The 16,565-nt window shown below is 35.9% G+C and overlaps 1 protein-coding gene across 8 annotated transcripts in view; it reads left to right on the top strand.

Annotated features, from left to right (window-relative positions):
* The window catches only part of ZNF385D (zinc finger protein 385D), a 426,940-nt gene that overhangs the window by 155,874 nt on the left and 254,501 nt on the right, over nucleotides 1-16,565 (top strand). The window lies entirely within an intron of this gene.

Genomic DNA, 16,565 nt, shown 5'->3' with positions numbered 1-16,565 from the left:
TTTCTTTGAACACTTCCAGGGATAATGTGTGTATACATGCTTATATATCTATATACATAAATGTACAAGTGAGAGCCATCCCTTTATTGTTGTGGTTTAAACAAAGTCAGCCATAAATCACGCAGTCGCTCTCCCACTCCCTGTCTTCTTGCCCTCCCCCTGCTCCTGGAGGGACGGAGAGGAGAATCGAAAAGAATGCAACTTCCACGGGTTGAGATAAGAACAATTTAGTAACTAAGGTATAACACAAATCACTGGTGCTACCACCAATAATAATAATGATAAAGGAAATAACAAGGGGAAAGAATACAACACCTCACCACCAGCTGACCCATAGCTTGCCCAACCCCACCCCACCGAGCACCAACCGATACCTCGTCCAACCCTGCAGAGAACTAGCCCTTCCGGGTAACTCTCCGTTACATCCTGGGCATGATGTGCTGTGGTATGGAATACCTCTTTGGCTAGTTTGGGTCAGGTGTCCTGTCTCTGCTTCCTCCCAGCTTTCCCTCCTCCCTGGCAGAGCATGAGGCTCAGAAGGTCTTTGGTCAGACTAAAACATTTGATCAGTAACTAAAATCATCAGTGTTATCAGTGCTGTTCCCAGGCCAAAAGTCAAAACACAGCACTGTACCAGCTACCAAGAAGGAGAAAAATGACTGCTGCTGCTGAGCCCAGGACACTTATTTACAGGAGCTAGGAAAATAGTGCCTGTTTTTTTATGCGTTTTTCCAAATATGAACCCTGTTCAATGAATATGCAGTTCTTGTAATGTTTTTCTCATATGGAGATGGAGATAGATTTTACGACTTTTTTTTCTGCAGTCTGTCAAAAAAAGCTGATTTAAAGAAACAGCTTCTCTTTCCTAAATGCCTGTTTTCCACACCAATTAGTTGAGTGAATGTTACTGTCAGAAAGCCTTTTTTAATGTCTTCCAGTGAATTTCAGGAAAGAGGCAAAGGCGTTGCTATCTCCTTGTCTGGGTTGGAGCTAACATCTATACCCGGACACCAGGTGGAGGTTCTGACCTAATCTTTATCCTCTTGAAAATCAATGACCATTTCTTTGCTTTGAAGTTAAAAAAAAAAAAAAAATGAGCTCATAGGACTGTTTTCCTTGTGGGGCGGGTTTGGACCATGGTATACAATGAAAAAAAGTGCTCAGACCACTGAAGACAGAGTAGGTTATCTCAGTCAGGTCTAGTGAAATGTGAATAATTTTACAAGAGGAATGAAGGCAGAAGGAGGCTAAATAAGTTCCAGAATATTTCAAACATTAAATCATGGACTTGTATCTGAGTATGTTTCTGTTTTCTGACTGTCCTTTTTCTCTCTTGTCCTTCTTCTGTGATCATCATTCTAAAATGATGCAGTACGTAAAGAATTGCCAAAGCCTGAACATAAGTTTTCTCTATTTCTTACTTTCTGGAGGGCTGAGAAGTGTAACCAATAGGAAAGAAAGTATGGAAAAATGTCTTTAATGCATTAAAATTAATTTTCCTACACTTGGAGAAGGTTTCTGTGCAGGGGACTGTCCCGTTCTTCCCCTGTCCATTTCTCACTGGAGAGGTAGGCAGATGCTTTGAGCAGCTTAATGTTGAACATTATGCTAACTGCAGTTTTGGATTGATGACAGGCATTTTCCCTTATTGCAGATCAGCTTGTGCACTTGCATTTTTTCCTCACCTTTTCTTTGCAGCCCAGGGAACTGGTGGAGAGATTTCATTCCCCTGACAATTTTGTTCCATCTTTCGGTGCTTCTTTAAAGGCCTTATTCAGTTGGTTGTTCAATACCCAAGTAAGTCAGAAATGAAAGTGAACCGACAGATGACATTTCCTGTAGGATATCAGAAAGAGTCTTGTATAGTGAGTAGGTAACTCTCTGATACTTTGGTCATTAGCCAAAGAAAGCACTGTGCTCAGAGACATTTGCCTAAACTTTGTGTTCATTATTAGCACTATCTTATCAAGTTGAATAGGGAGATGGATGTTGATGGCAACCTGTGTTATAGTTTTCACAGCACTGTCAAGTAGTATGGTTTATAAAATAAGAGTGAGCTGCATGAGATGAGCTGCTGTCAGACTGCTTCTATTGCAGTCGTATATGAAGGCATGCTTTCATGTGTGCAAGTCACATGAAGGCATGACACAGTGTTGACTTAATACATTCATGCATTGGCAGAATGAAGACAATCCATACGGGGCATGATAATTTACAATATTTTTGTAGTAATTCAGGGGGTTAAACTGATAAAATTCAGATTTAAGAAGCAGCAGATTGTGTCTTCTTGGTGCTTGTTTTTTATTTTTTTGTTAAGGAAGTAATATCTGTGCAACATTCTTTTGTGAAGAGTCATTGACTCAAATTGTTTCCTCACTAGACTGTTCTGCCAAAGCTGAGCATCACTACTGTCAAGTACTTTTTCTCTGAGCTTTCTCATTATTACGAACATTCAGCATCAGTGCTCTCTCATTAACAGCTGAATTAAAATCTACACCAAAAAAAGTTTTAATCAAGTTAGCTGAATGAACAGAGCTATAGGAGCCTAGACAAAAGTGAACAGTAGTTGTCTTTTGGATCTGAAGGACCATGGCTGTAACAAACCCTGTCTTTTCTCATTTGAGTTGTGGCAGAAATAAAAAGTTGAATTATGTGGATAGTACAGAGCTGCAGTAGCTCAGTGAGGAACCTGTTTTAAAGCAGGAGAGAACCTCAACCCTGTAACTTGCAGTTCCTCTGCAATGCTTACTTCAGGCTTCATCTTTGTTTTAAAAGATTGATTTTCTCATCTATGTGAAAGCAGTCAAACTGTAAAAGTGGTGGGTTCTAACAGGATGATAATTCTGCTGTAGGCTTTCTTCCACTGCCATTATTGTTTTCTTTCTTATTTTTTTACCACTGTAAACTAATTGTCAGATTTTCAGTGTTCACATGTGCTGTTTTTGGAGATTTCCACTGCCATAAATGCCAATCATTGTATTTGTAGATACCAGTGAAAAAATAATCCCAAACTGTTGTCACCAATAAATGTTTTCACTTATTGTAATTATCCAGCTCTATTTTTTTATTTTGGTAACATTTTTTATCCCACTTATTCATGTCATTCACTGCAGCACAGTGGTATTAAAGTGTGGGGTACCTTGTCATGATGCAGGCTCTTGCATTCACAGGATGTAGCAGTGTGCTTTGATAGTTGGTTTAAGAGAGTGGCATATTTGGTGCCTGCAAGCTGGCCAGAACAAGCCACAGCTCTTTTTACTGATGCCTTTTTTGAAGCAATTTGGGCTTTCAAGTTGAAGAATGTTTCTACTAGCTGGTGTCACTAGAGCATATGACAGTAAGACAAAAACAGAGACCTGAATTACAACTGTAATACTTGCATATCTCCTTTTCTTCTTGTAATATTGTTTCATCCATTCCTTAACAAAGTTTAGCTGTTATAAAATAACTGCCTTTTCTGAATAGTTTTCCCACTGTGATGCTCTGTCTTGTTAGATGTTTTCTGCTTACGTGTGCTTGTTTTATAGGCATGGATAGACAAAATGGAATCTATCATAAATTATCACAGTTACCAGTGAGAATAAATCAAATCTTGAAAAATAATTCAGTGTGCTCCTGGGAACAAGTTGGGTGTGATTCACTGCTGAAATCTGTGTTAAACAAAGTATCATGACTGCACTGGTAATTAAGTCTTTCTTAGTGTGAGTTTGGAACAGAAATATTTTATTTAACGTATTTTTGTGTCTTTTAAACTTTTGTAGAGTGTTCCCTTCACCCACTAGACAAATATTTTCCTTTTTAATTAAAAAAAACAAAAGGGTCTGATTAATTGGAAATAGATGCCATATGTTAAAAAAACACCAAGTCATCTGCTTATGTCTGTCTTGTTTGTATTGTGTCTGGGAAACATGGTTTTAACTTGCTGTCTTTCCTCTTGTGCTTAGCTGTTACTCCCATGGGGACTAGAAAGTCTTATAGTCTTAAAGTCTTAATAGATTATCTAATCCCCAGAGACAAAAGGTCAGATCTGGCCTGGTACATATCAGTCTACCTCTCTTGGAATTAGTGAAATTAAGACAATTTGCAGCTATGTGGGATTTGGCACAAAGGGTATTACCCATTCTTATCTATAATGAAAGAGCGATATTGAGATTGTGAAATGAAGTATTCAGAAGACTAGGAAATGACCGACTTACACGGCTTTGATGTTATTGGAATGATGTTTGAATTTTTGTTTTAAGTTAGGGGATGTCCTTAAGTATGGTCCTGATTAGAAAGCCTTTCATCGAATTGTGAGCTTTGTATTCCCCTTTTTTGAGCCATCCACAAGGAAGACATTGTTAGGTGCAGTTCAGAATAGTACATATGCATGTTCTTAGTGCTAAGCAGGCAGTACTACTTGAGTAGACGTTCTCAGGAAACAGGAAACAAGCTAGAATATAGTGATATGTAATTGAAGGTACTTCTCTCAGGTAAAAAACTAAGTAGGAAAGAGCTATAAGATATTTTCCCTCTATACTGTCAATTAACATTCATAGTGGTGCTTAGGGATTCATATTTTCACCATTATGGCTGACTCAGAGCCTGTACGGAATTATCCATGACTATTAATTTCTTTCAGCTTTGTTTTAAATAAAATTCCTGTGATTTTTCTGTGAAAGTCTGAAGCGAAAACTAAACATGTATTTCTGGGTTAAAAATATTATTACTTTAGAACAATTACTATATTCTTAAAGTTCACTTTCTTGCTTTGCTGATACTACTTCAGAGAGGCTTTCACAATTAGGGGTGCAGAAGTAATTGTTGATGCCCAGTTTAGATACACAAAATGTCAAAAGAGTAGATCTCTAAAGGGCTCTCTGTCTGGATCATATTGCTACATACATTTTAGATGTTATCATAGTTACTGTATGTAAATGTGTATGTTTGCTGTAATCTTTTAATGTAGTGGTAGCCCATTGTATGTGTGGTATAAATGTGGCTGTCAGTACTTTATTTAAAAGCTGTATAATATGATCCATGTAACATGCCATATTTTTTGGCATATGCATGTGTCTTTATGTTTACATGCATGTACACATACCATGTTTTGTGTATTTATGATGAAAAACATGAAATGATGTTCCTGTAACATGTAATGAGGGCTATTGGGATTATACTTCCAAGTTAAACAACTCTACAACCACCTAAGTGTATTAGTTACTATGACAACCTTCTAAAAATACCTATGCAGTTTTAAAAAGGACAAAGCAGTCTACAAAAAATGAAATTGTAGTATATGATTGAAATCATATACAATTATATATGTTATCATAAGTCATTAATAAAAAGGTGTTGTTTTAAATAAGGAATTGTTTGCGTAACGTCAAAATTACATGTGTTTGACATGCAGGAATCATGAGAGCCCTTGAGAAGCATAGCATGGAGTTTATTTGTCAGAAGCCAGTCAGGCTCATGAGGAAAAGCTCACCAAGGTATTTGGTGAAGCTCAATGTGCACCACAGCGGCCTGGTGTTGTAGGATCCAATGCTGTCTGTGGGAGAAGGGAGGCACCAAAAATACAACTTGTTATGTTCCAAACGTCTTCCTACTCTTTAATCAAGCTTAATTTCCTCTCCAGATCTTGTAAAGAAAAGAGGATTGCCAGTAAATAAATGTGAAAACTATCATTGAGCCATTAAGGGTATTTGGTCTGAAAGCCGTGACCGATCCATGTTTAAGCAAAGCCTGAGCCTTGCTCCAGAAGTCAATGTATTTTTGCACTGACTTGGCAGTCAGATATATTTGGAAGTGTTTTGGTAATTTTGCAGAGTTGTGACATGTTAGGGCTATTTCCAAAAGATGTGGAGCAGTGCGTGGAGTTGAATGAATGACTCAAAGATTCAAGATAACTTGCATTAATCAAAAAGATTTGCTATATGTGACTATTGATGATGCATAATTATATGGTCACAATTCTTGGGAAAATTGTTTGCTCTGTGGCTGCTGAGGTCACGGGTAGTTGTTTTAGTAAGTCATATTCCATCTATAGACATGGTTCAAAAAGCATTAAGAAGACTTTTTTTTGTGAGAAATCAATAAATTGGTACTTGAAGGTGCACCCACTGGAGCACATTGGGAAATGATAAAAATTCAGTTCTCAATTATGATTCTCGAAAATAAGTTCTCAAGAAGATAAAGACTATAGTTTTCTTCACAGTGAGAAAAGATATGAGCAGCCATGTCAGCGTGTTTTGTTTAGCTTTACCAGGTGTGTGCAATAGTGTATCTTCTGGTAGCTGAGCTGGGTGAGCCATAAAAGCTGTACTGAGGAGCTGGAGTTCTGCTTATGGCTAGCGAATGACTTTTAATAGTAAACTGTTTTGTCAGAACAACTGGGTGCTTTGTTCACCAAAATTATTTTCTTAACTGGCTGATGTTCAGGAGTAAAACTTTTTGAGTGTAATTTAGAGATCATCCATTTTCTTCCTTTTACCATTTAAAATGCATGAAATAAGATTACTGTCATTATAATTCTTACCAACTAAAGAATCTTTTCATTTCATCAAATTACCACACATTAACTCTTTGCTGATTAGGAAGTAGAATACAGGCCATTTGCTTTTTAAGGTGTGTAATTTAAAAAGAAAACCAGAACAACCCGCAGCTGTATGATGGCAGGGGAGAAATTAGTTCAGAGAATGAACTAAGTGCATTATTTATTTTTAGAAACAGTCTGAAAGAGATCTTAATTTGTCATCATGGAGTGCTAAAACTCTGAAAAATGTTTAGCATTTCTTTAAGCTGGTGTGCTTTTCAGCTGCTTTAGGGAGAATTTCACATTCTAATTTTTAATTTTTTGCTCAGCCTCTTCATTGAAGAGTTGATGGCTTCAATCTCATTAAAATGTGTGGCCCAGTTTTAGGAAATAAGGGGGAAATGTAGAAGGCAAGTAGGCCAAAAGAAAATTAGAGATGAGAAGTCCCTGGCAATTTCTTGTTCAGAGAGAGTATTAGACATGAGAGAACGGTTATCTGGCAAGGTTGAGACACCTTTGTTTAGTTCTGACGAGTTACAACCTACCTCATATACAAGAGTTAAAGAAGGCTTTTTTTGTAATTATTTTGGCTCTAATATAGTCAGAATTAGAAATTATTTTGCATGCAGCTCTTTTGAGAAGAAAATTAGTAATACAAATACATTTTTTATAAACAAGGTAGCTCAGGACTCATGATCAGCATAGTTAGGAGAATATTCCAAGAAGAAAATAGACTCTCAGAGATATGGGAAATCTACAGCTTAGATTGCACCAAATAAAAGAGATTTAAAACCACTTAGTGACATGAGCTAATGTTTCACTCCTGAATGCTGACAGCTTCAGAACTTATGGCAGTATAGTATTACAACGGTCATGTTGACAATTACATTGTGAAGGCAAACCTAAGTATTTCCAGTGAAATGATTGCAGTCCTTTTACTGTCATTTTGTGGTGAGTGAAAAATAATATTTATTGTAACTAGAATGAAAGATAAAATAATCTACAAAAATCAGTAGTTGATATATGCAGCACTATGCGTCCTTCAAAGGGTGGGAAATAATTTCTTACAAAAATAAGGTTGATATATAATGCCCTTTGAAATATTTTTAAAAATTATATTGGTGTTGAAGCCTCCTACAGCCTCAAGTCATGCAGTCCATTTGCTTAATGGAAGGCAAAGGCGATCCCTTTATACAATCATCAAAAGAGATGTATGTTATTGTTCCTTAAAAAAGAAGGTACAAAGCAGCTGATAATTTAAAACATTAAAAAGCCATAGTCAGAAATGAAATAGAATATCTGCCACTTGAGAAAAAAAGAGGTTTTTAAAAAAAAAAACAAAACACAACTTTAATTAAACTGTGTGTTAGTGCAAAAAGAAGGTAAAACCATGACACCATATTTTCTTAGAAGAACTTCGGTTTCTTTTTCCTCTTTAAACTGCCTGACTTCTTTAGTGCCTTTGGTGTAATTTGCATGAAATCTCCTCTTTCTCTTTTGTATCATACTAGACATACTTTCCTGAATTTTTTTTATTGTTACACTTTCCATGAAGTAACAGAAAAAAAATTCTACTATCAAAAGTGGAAGACGCTTTGGTTTTGTTATTGTAAAGGAATGAATCAGTCTTATCAAATGTGCCATGTAAGTGGCTCTATTTTTTTTTCCAATGACAACTTATTGTAATTTAAGTACTACCTAAACCGAAATATTTCAGCTGCAGAACTAAGGGTTCCAGAACTTCACTGCTTGTTCTGCTGTCCACCAACTACCTTCAATGAATGAGTGCGCAGTGCAAAATAACCCATTAGTATGACACTATTTATAGCAAAGTAATGGGAATCTATGTATAAATGCTCTTTTGCAAATAATTGAGTCATCCTTACAGCTGCAAGTAAGTACAATTTGCCAAAAAACTCCACTCAAATTCAAGAATGGCATTTTGAAAATTTAGCTCCCTCTTTTAAATAGTACATGCAAAGGCTGATTATTCGAACTGTAAAGAAAGCAGCTGACATTTATATACTAATATATGTTTTTAAAGTAGTCACAGGTTAGCAACGTTAATATCTTCATCCAGCATAAATGGGAATTGAAGATTTAATTGTAACCTTAATGGTAAAAACCGGGGATGGTTAAGTCCAATGTATGCAGTGAACCACAGGGAGCATTTTATAATTGTATTTACTGGGCTTTTGTTGTAATTAGTTTGCCATAGTCTTTGCCAAAACTCAGTCACTTACAGAAAGGTGAAATCCTACATCCTGCTATACTTCATGATTTTTCTGAACTGTATGAGCTCTAATAAATGCTGCACTCTCTATATATAAACTTAGATTTGCCTTATAAGCTTTTATGGAAAAGTCTATACCTACCCTGGACACAGGTACATTAAGCACCAAAGGAGAAGAAAGCAAATCTTCGTATGATAACTTAGAACACAGGATGTACTTACATTTTCATAATTACACAGGCTTGTTTTACAGGGAATGTTATAAATTTTAATTGAAAATTGTAGTAATATAGCACTATTGGTGCTTTAATAATTTTTGTCTGTATTGTTATTCTTGACCATCAAGTCTTTCACAGTCTACCTGCTGGACTAGACTGAGTAATTAAAATTCAGTCCACCAAATGAAACTATTTGCTAGATAGCTTCATGTTATTGGGTGTGACATACTGCCTTGAAAGGGAGGCTCAGGGGCTAATGTTGTGTTTCTTTGAGGGGCTTATTTTTCCACATTGAAAGCTAATAAATCTCAGTTTACTTCCTAAGCTTAGGTCACAAATATTTGTTAAATATAAGCATGCACCACACACAGAGAAACAGATCTAAATCAATATTTAAAACAGTGTTGCAGTGAGATAGAGATACTAACTGGCCTAAAAGTTAGGGAGTTCTTGTTGAAAGCAAAACTTACAATAACCAACAGAAGCTTTTAATTTTATTATTTACATATAATAGTGTCCACAGTAGTCTAGCACTGCATGGCATGAAAAAGTATTCACCTTTTTACAAAGACATTGCACATCAGAAAGGGGATACACAAGCTAAAGATGCTAAATCTGATGCCCAATAGGTCCTTTGGTCCAGGGCTTTTATTGTCTCCTGAGAAATTAAAGTAATGATCCATCAAGTGGGATCAGGAGGAAGGGAGTTTGGAAGATGCTGGGAGACAAGCTCTTTTGCATTAAGTATCCTTGAAGAAATTAAAGTCCTGTGCCAAAAGCATTGCGTCCTAGGATTGTTTAAATAAAAATTACACTGGTGCATTTAAGACACAAGTTGAAATTATGGTATAGTTAATAAATTCATTAAAGGTACAATGAACTTTTGTCCTTTTTTGCACCTTTACACTAACCTGAGCCTAAATCATCTCTCCAATAGAACTGCACCATATGAACCTACATGCTTCTTGGAACTGTCTTCCCCCTAGCCCCCCCTGTCATTCACTATACTTTCTTACCTGTTTGCTACATATTATTTGAGACTATACATCATTATGATTTCTGTCTCTAAAGATTCTAAGTCCTGGCCTTTATTGCTGTCCCTACATGTGTTCCTTATTGTCTTCTGATATAGTATTATAATCCTTTCATCTCCAATTACAGATATTAATGCCCCTTCCTTCAACTGATGTACATTTTTCACTGTTTTAATAATGAAACTGCTTTCCTATTCTCTCTCTTGTTCAAGTTCTTAATCTTTTTAGTAATTAGAGTTTTTTAGTAATAAGGTATGGTTACACTCTATCTGCTTTTGGCTGTTATTTGCCTCTTAATTTTCATAAGTTCTACTCACCTTGGATGACTCTGTCCATTTTAGACTTGCATCTGCGTGTTATTGCATGAAGTGTTTCAGCTTAAAGTGTCATCTCATAGTTACAACATTTACTCTGTCCTCCTCCATCTCTCTTCTCAATACCTTTTGGATTTCTGAAAGAAGTTGACTACCAAGGGGATTGTCTAAATTTAACAGCATATTGGAGATAGGCAGGCTTATTTATAAGAAGTTGTTTGGTTTTTTTTTCCTAAAGAACAGTTGAACATTAAAACACTTGTAAGCCATCAAAATGAGCATTATCTGTGTCACTGTGCTATCTGATCACAGTTAGTTTGGTTCTTCCTACTCCCGTGCTGTCATACTGGTCCCCCTCCCTGTCTTGCTGATGCTGTGTTTCAAATTATAGCATATATTTTTCAGGATGGCGACTGTCTTTATTTACAGACTTACTCCCAAGAGGCCCACAGCCTTGATAAAGGCATTGAATGGTACAGCCATATAGATAGTAATTGCAGTTCAAGCGAAGGTCCTAAACTAGCTTCTTAGAAGGAAGAATCTATTGCACAGCAAGGTCTTTTGTACTTCTCCTTTCTGCTACATGACAGAGTCAGTCCTGCAAGGTTATGAGCTTTCTGTAACCTGTTGGACTCCTTATTGCACCTTGCAGAACTCTTCACCACAACAGAGACAGGAGTCTTGTTTTTATCTTCCTCTTCAGGTAAACTTGCAAGGTCTGAAAATCATACTGTAACAGACTTGCTATGTAGAAAGAGGAGTTGTTTTTGCATAAGAGGGCTTGGAATCTTTGTAGCATGGATGCGGAAGGAAGGAGGAGAATAGTCTTTACATTTAAAAAAAATACTTGAAGAGAATAAGTTTTAGACAGCATATGTGCAGAAAAAAATACAATATAGTGCAGAGTGGTAGATTAAAGTGCATCTTGTTAAGGCTTCAGTACTTAACCTCTAGGAATAAGTTTGAATTAGAACTGAAAAGGGAAAGATAAAAATCTGAAGGTATTTTCATCAGATACCTGAAGGGTCATTTGTGATGTTCTGACTAAACCAGCAGATGCTTTTTCTGGTATGAGTAGCAGCAAAAGGAGGAATATGTTCCTGCTTAATAGTTTGACAGATTTCATCACGAAAAGTGACAAGAACCAAGCCAGAAAAGGGAGGCCCTCATTGTTATTTAAGCAGAAACAGTGAAGGCAATGTAGCATAGCTAAAAGAAAGCAAGCACTTTAATTTAAAATAAATTTGCAACACTGACTTCATGTCATGTTTTTGCCAAATTGGCAGAGGATATTAAACTCTTTTTCTGAAGGACAAAATCCTCAAAACTGTTGTTTCTTAAATGTTCTTTAGGATAGAATAGTTTTAAATCTAGTAAGGCTGCTTTGACACTCGGTTGCAGGATTTTCATTTTGTCTAACTAGGATTTGCATAATCATGGCAACATAAAAACATAGGAAATATAACATTGCACCTTTTGAAATAAGCACATCTGGTGGAGGAGATAAAAATACAAGGTGGCTTAATGTTTCCATTAGCTTATCAAATGCTAGAATGCTGTTAATGACAAAATTCATAATTTATATTTATCGTTCAAGTCCTAGAGAGACCTACAATGAGATAAATTAGATAGACTGCCTTTAACCTTGTGGACCAGATGAGGTTATGAAGCAGTGCAGATGACCGCAGATAATATAGTGGAAAGGACCTCTGATGTGATTCTGTGCATTGTTGTTACTAGAACAGGAGGTTGCCTCCTGACTTGTTCCTCCTTCTTTAAAGGGGAAAAAAACTGATTTCAACCATTTACTAGGGAAAAGAAGAATTTCATATATTTTATTTAGCTTTGTTTGCATTTGGCCAGAATATTATTCTTGCATTATGTGCTATCTTATATTCTGCTGTGTAAATCGGGAACTTGCTCACCTGCAGTGATTGAAAGGAAAGCTCTTTCATGCCCTTAGATGCAGAAATAAAGGTATCACCCACCCTAAGTTGTCATGTACTGTGACAAGTATGTGAGCTGGGGCATGCATTATGAAGAGCTTCCTTTTGTTTATAAGCACCACAGAATGTAATTTTTCACGAGTATCAGAATAAAGCTAACTGACCAGTCTAAATGTTTTTTGCTATATGCGCAGCATATACATTGCAGTGTGCCCAAGTGTGTAAAGGCTGAGTTGTATCTTGCAGAATTTTTCCTGAAGTGGTATTTTAAGCATAAATAACCAGAATTGTAAGAGTTCCTTTTTTGAGAAACAATTTGTTAGAGAAACTTAAGACTTGACAAATTATAACTGCAGCTGGTGTATAGTGAAGCTGCTAAATACATTTCCTGTTAAAAAAAAAAAAAACAAAACAAAACAAAAAACTTTTTTTTAATTTTATTTTTAACCTCAATAAGTACTTTATTATTTTAGCAAGTTAAAAATATAAATACTTAAATGATATGACTGCCAATTTAACTTGACTTTCAGACTCATCACTCTTCCATAATGAACAGTGTTATTCTGGACAATTCACAAGACAAACAGAACCATGTTAGAACTGGATGATGAACACAAATTCTGTTTCATAGATAAAATCAGAATGTAAAATTTTTGATATTAATTAGAATGAAATTAGAGTCCAAAGTAAATTCCATAGAAAACTGCTGAGCATTCCAACTCCCCTGAAGTAATAAGCTTTAGTAATGTTTCAGTTGGAGAAGATACATGGGAAGTCAACACAAATAAATTCAGAAGCTTTCAGCATTTCTTTTTGTGGTACTACTTTGCACATAGGTCGCAACATTCTGCCTTCAGTTTCAATGGATGGTAGGGTCTGAAACGGTTATTAATGCTATTAATGACCTCCTTTTAAACCTGCTAAAGCTTCTTTCAAATGAAGACATATGTAAAGTGGGGTTTTGGAATAATCAAACTATCTACTTACAGAACTATCATAATATACTGCTGGGCCCATCTCTTTCTTCTCCAAAGATGACATGTATTTTAGCTATAATTTCTAGCTCAGAAAACTTTGAATTTAAGCTCAGACCATTTTTCCTCAACTTGAGCAAGGCTGAGGGTTCTTGATGTTGCACCTGGCTTTAGTGCTCACCATGAGTGTAAGCAGACTTACTTTTTTGCTGCTAGGATGGAAGTACCTGTGTGTTGTGACATTAAGCTCAACAGCTCTTGCACACCTGTCAGTGTTCATGGCTTTGGGGAATGATAGTTTGTGCTTGGTTTTAGTTTTGAAAGCAGAATATCTCATAAAATTAAGAATATGATTTTCATTAGTTTTACCTTAAAAGTAATATTATTTATACCACTTTTTCACTTTGGTAGTTCTTTGTGTGAAATAACATGGTTACCATGCATTTGGAAACAGTTATTGCAGTACTCTAGGTTGCCGTAACATTTACCTATATACAGTGCTCCAAATGCTTATGGGATGACATGAAAATGCTGACTTTCACGCATTTTCAACTGTTGTGTTTGTCACTATACATACTAGGAGCTAGCTGTAAAACTCCCAGGAGGTCTGAAGTTGTTAATCTGGATATCTTATCAGCTTGTTCTCTGTGGACATTAACATGGGTATTAATATTCAGGGTCTCCCATGTATTGCACCATTATCTCAAGCTGTCTAATAATTTAAATGCATTTTTATGATAACGCAAAACTAAACACACTGTATAAATGTCTGATGTTATTTATGCTTCAGTAAACTATTTTCACTCCAGATAATTTGATATTTTTGTCAAAAATACCAAAATAGCCTAATAACATTGCTTAATCCCAAAATAACATTCTTTCAACTTCCAGATGAATCCATGTTCATGACATGTATCCATGTTCATGACACTAACTGGCAGCAGCAGACTCAAACAGTGTTAGAGATATTTTTTTTTTCTATTAGATAGAAATAACAAATAAATTCGTACCACATAGTCTTACATATTCTGCTAAACAAATATAGTAAGTCAACATAGTTTGACAGTTGCTTTGAGCCAGTTGGGTAGCTGATTTGCAGAAAGTAAAGGAAGTGAAAGGAAAGATGCAATTCTATTGCTATTAAAGTCAATGGCAAAGCCTACACGCATTTTGGATTTGAAAGATATTTAAGAGGATGTTTCTATACGGACAGAGATTTTAGAATGGAATTTTCTTATTCGTTAGACATGATCTATTTGAAGGTTAAGGATTCTATTTTCTTTTGGTAACAGGCAGTGATTAAATTAATTTCTTGTTGCTGTTAAGAGAATCAGCATTAGGAGGGGTTAAGCTGTGTTCTGTTCTTTCATATGCATTAATGGCTATTGTGCAGGCATCATGGTTGTTATTCTTTGTAACTGAAAGCCTGATCTTGTCCATAGATTCTTTTAATATTTGAACATGGAATCCCTCTTTTTATATTTTTCTTTTTCCTGTTTATTTTCCCATTTTTCTTCTTCTAGAGCTTTTAAATTTTTGAGGAATAAGAAAGTTTGTATGATACCATAGATAGCAAATTTAATATTCTGAGCAACAGGTCCAATCAGAACCTTAGGATTATGTCTGTGAAATTTGCATGGTGGAGGAAAATTACATATTCACAGAATAGTTACTGAAAAATACCCCACAGTGATTATGCATATCCTTGCTCTTTGATTGGCTAATGATAGGTTTCAGGCAATCACAGTAAAGGAAATAGCACATTATGCGGGTTTTTCAAAATTAGCTTGTGCGAATCAGACATCTATAGTCAATCAGAATGCAAGGAAGCAGATAAATTTTGAGGAAAGATCAGAATTATTTCAGTAGAGTAACAACCCTTTTGAGCAGAAGTGATTGATTTGTCTTTTCTGAAACTTAAAAAAAAAAAATCATATTTCAAGAATAAGAAAGCATGGAGAATATCAGTGTAAATGTTAGGCCAAACTATACATTAGAGTTTGGGGATTTACGAAAAAGATATGCCATCTTTGCCAACTACTGCATCTACATGGCCGTTATAACAGAAGCACGAGTTTTAATTTTGCTATTAAAATGTAAGACATACATTTAAAGGCTTTGAGATTAAATTTTATGGTTGGACCTTCTCATGATGAAGAAGCCATTTCCTGTTGATCTGTTTGTTTTTCCTGAACACCCTTTTATTTTTTCTGAAATTGTAACTGTGCATTCTAGCTGAGCAGCTAGGCAATAAGGCAATATACTAGTATTTTAAAGGTTAATTTGATATTGCTACTTTCATTCAATGGACTTCTGTAGATAAGATGAAGGAAATTGTGTGCTGTAACACCTGCTCTAGAATAGTTTCAGATTGCTAAAAATGGAGGGCTTCATTATCTAGTCTGTACCTAAAAGGCAGACTGTTTTTCTTGAGAATCTTATAGATGTAAAAAGTTCAATTAGTAAGTGTATTCCAAGAAACATATGGCAGACTTATGTAATTTGAGGGCTAATACCCATACAGGAATTGCCTAGAAACTGTTATTATTCATACTGTGTTTGTCACATGGAAGGTGATTTGAAATTGCAAAATGATGTCATTTGTTACTTCCTTGAAATCTTCACTGGAGAACCAAGGTTGGTTTATCCCCAGACCTTTCTCATTTTATTCTTTAGGCTCTTCTTTAATTTTGTTAAATATTGAAAATCAAAATACTGACTGTTCTATGCATAGAAAGGTGTTTTAATTCATCCCCTTTAAGGTTCATCCTGGAAAATAGTTTTCTAGCTGTAACTGCTGGTAAATTATTTGCAATTTTAAAGCCAAAAAGGCCTGGTTTTTAAGTTCTGTCAACATCCTACCTAGTGATGCTGGCTGTGAGGGGATTTTTGTATTACTGTATATAATTCGTAGGGACTGTAGGGATAGGACTAGGGGTGATGGGTTAAAATTTAAACAGGGGAAGTGTAGATTGGATATAAAGAAGAAGTTCTTTACTGTAAGGGTGGTGAGGCACTGGAATGGGTTGCCCAGGGAAGTTGTGAATGCTCCATCCCTGGTGGTGTTCAAGTCCAGGTTGAGCAGAGTCTTGGGTGAGATGGTTTAGTGTGAGGTGACCCTGCCCATGGCGGGAGGGTTGGAACTAGATGATCTTAAGGTCCTTTCCAGCCCTAACTGTTCTATGATTCTATGATTCTATGATTCTATGAAATGGGCAAAGCAAACCAAAGAATTAATTCCCTTCTTCCCACTGGCAGGCATATGTTAAGCCATCTCCAGGAAAGCAGAGCTCCATCATGCATAACGGTTACATGGGAAGACAAATGCC

This window comes from Lathamus discolor, chromosome 2 (assembly GCF_037157495.1).
Source record: "Lathamus discolor isolate bLatDis1 chromosome 2, bLatDis1.hap1, whole genome shotgun sequence".
NCBI classification, from domain to species: domain Eukaryota; kingdom Metazoa; phylum Chordata; class Aves; order Psittaciformes; family Psittacidae; genus Lathamus; species Lathamus discolor.
This window is presented reverse-complemented; position numbering and strand designations above follow the sequence as displayed.